The 5,614-nt window shown below is 41.0% G+C and overlaps 1 pseudogene; it reads right to left on the reverse strand.

The window, feature by feature from the left end:
- Window positions 1–215: 215 nt before the first annotated feature.
- LOC140507659 (carnosine N-methyltransferase pseudogene) lies at window positions 216–2,446 on the reverse strand (annotated as a pseudogene).
- Between the last annotated feature and the right edge of the window lie 3,168 nt (window positions 2,447–5,614).

Raw genomic sequence — 5,614 nt, forward strand, 5'->3', positions numbered from 1 at the left:
TTCTTTGAAGGGATGCCTTGTTGGACAGTCCTTTGCCTGTCTTCCGTGACTCACAATCAATTTCAAATTTCTTCAGACAGATTTGACTATGTCCTTGTATAACTTCTTCTAACTTCTCTCTGAGCACTTGCTTTGTGTGAGTTCTTCATAAAATGGTCTTTTTAGGCAAACATGTTTTTGGCATTTGAATGACATAGCTCAATTCAACCAAAAGTTCAATTTGCCAGATTTTCAAAGTGATATAGAAAAGGACCTAGGTTTCAGTATTTTCCATATTGTATCAATGTAATCAATGACATTATGGGTTGTGTCTATGAAGAAACAGGGAGCAGTACAATCCCGGAGTTTGCATTCAGAGTATATCTCCTGAAAATCTCCTGCTATCTTGGCAAACATGACAGAACAGGAAGATGACAAATGTTGGAGAGGATATGGGAGAGTTGGAACACTAAGTCATTGTTGGTGGAGCTGTGAGCTCATCGAACCATTTTGGAGAGCCCTTTGGAACTATGCCCAAAGGGCTACAAAAATGTGCATGCCCTTTGACTGAGCAATCCTGCTTCTAGGGCTGTATCCCCAAGAGATCATAAAAATAGGAAAGAGTCCCACATGTACAAAAATATTTATAGCAGCACTCTTTGTAGTTGCCAAAAACTGGAAATCAAGGGGATGCCCATCAATTGGGGAATAGCTGAATAAATTATGGTACATAAATCTAATGGAGTACTATTGCGCCATAAGAAATAATGAACAAGAAGACTTCAGGGAGGCCTGGAAGGACTTTTATGATCTGATGCTGAGAGAAAGGAGCAGAACCAGGAGAACTTTGTGCACAGCAACGACCACATTGTGCCAGAGTTTTTTCTGGTAGACTTGGAACTTCATAATAACCCAAGAACTCAAAAAAAAAAAAAATTCCCAATGGTTTTCTAAGGCAAAATGCCTTCCACACTCAGAGAAAGAACTATGAAATTCATTAGCAGTATGTAGCATATCATGTTTGTGTGTGTGTGTATATTACGTTTTGATTTGTTATATGATTTCTTCCACTTATTTTAGGTCATCTACGCAGCATGACTATAGTCAAAACGTATTCAATAGGAAAGTATATGTAGATCCTATATAGAATTGTATGCCGTCTTGGAGAGGGAGGGGGGTAGAAGGGGTAGGTGTGTGGGGAGGTAAAAATCTAAGTTTTATGGTAGTGATTATAGAACATTAAAAAAATAAATACAATAATAATTTAAAAAAGAAAAGAAACAAAATCTCCTGCTTTCATAGAAAAGTTAGAAGCAGGAGGAAGTCTATGGGAATCAACACCAGGAAAATAGAATGGTAGAATATGATCAGCTGAACTTTATTGATAAATTGATGAATCCAGAGATAAAGTTTATGTGTGTTAATTTCAGAGCATCTGTTGAGTACAAAATTGGGAGAAAAGAGCATTAAGAAACTCCATTCATTTCCTTGACAAGCATAACCCAGCATAGCTATTTCCCATATCAATCTTCCTAGTCCAGCATTATTTACCAGAATACTTACTTTGGAAGGATCCCATCTATCCTTTGGAAATTTTTTTACAATTATTTGAATGATTGGCTGGTAGCAAGGATCTCTCTCAGCTTTCCCAGTTTCACTCCAATCTCCCACAAATTGTTTCCCTGTAGATTTTCATTTATCCATATCCAAGGTGGATGCTGGCATAATCTTCCCTGTCCCGGCTTCTCCAACCTTCTTATTTTCAAACATAGGTACGCAGCCATTCACAGTGGTTCGTAGTATATCTTGATTACTTTCAATGCATTCCCAAACTTTGTCCAAGAGAAGAAGAAACAGTAAGCAGGCTCTGCTGGTGAGCTGGAAGCGATCTGCATCGCCTTTCTGTTCGATCCACTTGGTCTTGCAAGCTCTTACAGGGGTAGCAGAAGGCGTAAATGATCCCCCAGAAATACTCTCATTCCAGCCCCTCCTCCTCCTCCTCCACACTGTGCATCCACTCCCTGCCCCCACCGCCGGCCCGCCTGCCCCAGGACAGCACCCCTACGTCCTGCCTCCCCACTCTGCGTCCCACCGCGATGCTGCCATCGCCTCGGCCTTCGGAAGCCTGAGTGGCGGGCGGCGCCGCGGGTGTATGGCTCTTCTGGTGGACGCTGAGGCAACGGCGACCGCTGCGAAGTCCTAATCTTGGCTTTTAGTCTTTTCAAGATCAATACTTTACTGTCAGCGTGGTGGTTGTCCTTGATGCTGTGTTCATACTCATTGAAAGGAATTGACAGCATTGCTGAAAACATCCTGCTTTTAAAAAGCATGGGAGCAAGCACATAGCCCTGTTTCACTCCATTGGGGACTGGGAAGGCACAAGAGCATTGTCCACTATCCAGAACCCCGGCAAACAGGCCATCAGGAAGATGACCTACAATTCTGATGAACTTCTCTGGACAACCATCTTTGACATAATTTCCAAAATCCTTCACAACTGACAGTATCAAAGTACCCAAATCAGATCGCTAAACCTTCTGTACAAACCTCTATTCTGCTCCTGGCATTTCTCCTGAAGAAGTTGGGTAACAAGCACCTATCAGCAATTCCTCAGCCTTTTCTGAAGCCATACTGTTTCTCAGGCAAATGACCATCTTCCAGATGGAGTATGAACCTATAGGGGAAGATTCTGCCAAGAATTTAGCCAGTAATGACTAAGAGAAAGCCCCCCCACCCCCCACCCCTCCATTGTCACAGGACAATCTATTTCCTCTATCTTTATAGAGATGGAAAGTGAAGGCATCCTTGAACACCTAGGGGATAACCTCCTCTTGCCACATAACTCAGAAAATTTTTATCAGCTTTTTTATGAGCAATGGACACCCTACCTTATAAATCTCAGCTGGAATACAATCAGCACCAGGGGTTTTGCCACAGGAGAGGAGCCTAATGGCATTCAAACCTTCTTCTTCAGTTGGAAATTTGGGAGAGGGGCTTAACATCAGACTGAGGCAAACAGTCAATGGCTTCAGCACTGAGTGATGACAGTCTGTTGAGAGAGCACTCTAGAAGTGTTCAATCCATCTCTCCTGGATCATGTCTTTATCATGAATCAATGTGACTCCATCAATACTGAGTATTTGAAATGCACCATATGTCTCTCCTTTTTAACAATTTTAGCAAATTATGTTCCCCTACCCGCCAAAAAACTTCATGACTCAAATGTGTGAAATTCATCTGAGGAGTGAGAGTACATAATAGAATGATCAATGAGAAGTTTATGCATGTGCTGGTAAATGTTTCACAACTGATTCTTCAGGGGGAAAAAAACGTGCAAGACACACTTTTAAATCTAATCTATATTAGTAACATTTTCTCCATTACTTTTGTAAGTCTAGACAATCAACAGAGCAGTAAATCAAACTCCAGCTTACATATTTGGGGGGTTCTTAGGGATAAATGTTCACACTGAACATTGAATAGTTGGCTCTCCCAAGCTAATACAGAACTGGCTCCAGCACACCCTGATTTTCTTGGGTGGGTTTCAGGAATGGGGGAGTGCCACAATGAGGAAGATTTCACTGATTTGAAATTCTTTTTAAATCCCCCAGAGTGTCCAGCACAGTGTGAGGCCCAGATACAAGCCATAAGTGTTTGTTGCAGTGGACAGCATGGTAGGCAAAATGAGAAACAGATGCTGGGACATGTCCAACATGGTTTATTTGTTTTGCTTGACTCTGAATATTTGTTACATACTTTTTCTTTTCCCTTTATTTGCCTTTCCTTACCTTGCTTTTCCCTTTCCCTTTCCTTTTCCCCAATTCACTCAGCCTCTCACTGATTGACCAGCAATAGGTCGCAGCCTAACCCCACTTAGTGGTCATTGTTTGGGCTCTGCTGACTCAGAGTGAATGTAAATAGCAATTGTTTCTGTTTTGCCAAGAAGCACTAAGAGTTTTCCTCTCCCAGACTGATTTTCTTTTTTTACTAGATTAAACAGTCCATTGGTTGTCTCATTTCTCACCTAGCCTAAATCACTGAATGCATATTGTCTCAGCTAAACTGAGACCTGGAAAAGTCCTCAGCTTAAAGAAGCCAAGGTCTCCCATTGCATGCAGAGCCATCTCCAGTGTTCCTGATGTATATCTGGCCACGGCACCCAGATGGCTCCAGAGGAGAAAGTGAGGCTGGTGACTTTGAACAGCCCTGCCTCACTTGCAAGTAGAGGCATCACCTTCCTGATGCCATGGTGTTCTTTGAGAATGAAGGACAAAAACCAACAGCAACAACAAAATCAGCTTTATAGGTGAGGAAACTGAGGCAAAGGGGGTTCTGTGACCTGCCCAAGGCAACACAGATGGTAAGTGTATGACCCAGATTTGAATTCAGAAACATGAGTCTTCCAGACTCGAGGCCCAGAACTCCATCATCTGTGCCACATGTTTGCCCTATGCTTGACTGTCTTAAGAACTACAAAAAGTTAAATCTGGAAAAACACTTATATGTCATGGATACATATAGATCCTCTGATATTACAGGATAAAACTGAGGATAGAAAGTTTAAGTAATTTTCCCATGGTCACACCACTAGCTAGGATTGGGATCCAGTGCTCTGGATTCTTACTTAATCCAGGCCTCTTTCTCTTGTAGAAAACTGAGCAGGCAGGGAAGGGGACGTTTGAGGCATGATGCCACTCTATGTATATCACCTAACTAAGACTCAGAACTGTGTAGTGTTCAGAAGAACATCTGAGAAAAATATTCAGCTAATATGGGATGGCCCAAAGAGGAAAAGGGCATCTAGGTAGTGCAGTGGATAATCACAAAATTCTTCAGGGCTTCTACTCCAATCTCAGACATTTATTAGCTGTGTGATTCTGGGTAAATCACAGAACCCTGTTTGCCTCAGTTTTCTCATCTGTAAATGAGTTGGAGAAGGAAATGGCAAACCATATCTTTGCCAAGGAAAAATCAAATGAAGTTGCAAAGACTTGACTCAACTGGAAATGACTAAACAATGACAATGAGTATGAAAAATACTGAATAAAATTACATGTTAAAAGACCAAATAGGGCAAGTGAGAAAAGAGGCACAAAAATTCATGGAAAAGAAGAACTCCTTATAAAGCACAATTGGCTAACTGGAAAAGGAGTTACAAAATGCACTGAAGGAAAGGACTCTTCTAAAAAAGTGAAATTGGCAGAATGAGAAAAGAGGTACAAAAGTTCCATAAATTAAAAATTGGCAAGTAGAAGCCACTGACTCCATGAGACACTGAGAAACAATGAAACAAAGCCAAAAGTATGAAAAAAAAATTGGAAGGAAAATGTATGCCATCTCATTAGAAAAAAACAAATAGAAAATAGGTTGAGGAGAGATAATTTTTAAAAATTATTGGACGATTTGAAAACCATGATCAAAGAAAGAGTCTAGACATCATCTCTCAAGAAAATATCAAGGAAAACTGCCTGGTTATCCTGGAACCAGAGAGTAAAATAGAAATCAAGAGACTCCACTGGTCATCTCCTGAAAGAGATCCCCAAATGAATATTCTCAAGAATATCTCAGTCAAGTTCTAGAGCTCTCAGGTCAAAGAGAAAATGCTTCAAGTAGCCAGAAAGAAACAATTCCAATA

Source organism: Notamacropus eugenii, chromosome 5, assembly GCF_028372415.1.
Source record: "Notamacropus eugenii isolate mMacEug1 chromosome 5, mMacEug1.pri_v2, whole genome shotgun sequence".
NCBI classification, from domain to species: Eukaryota; Metazoa; Chordata; class Mammalia; order Diprotodontia; family Macropodidae; genus Notamacropus; species Notamacropus eugenii.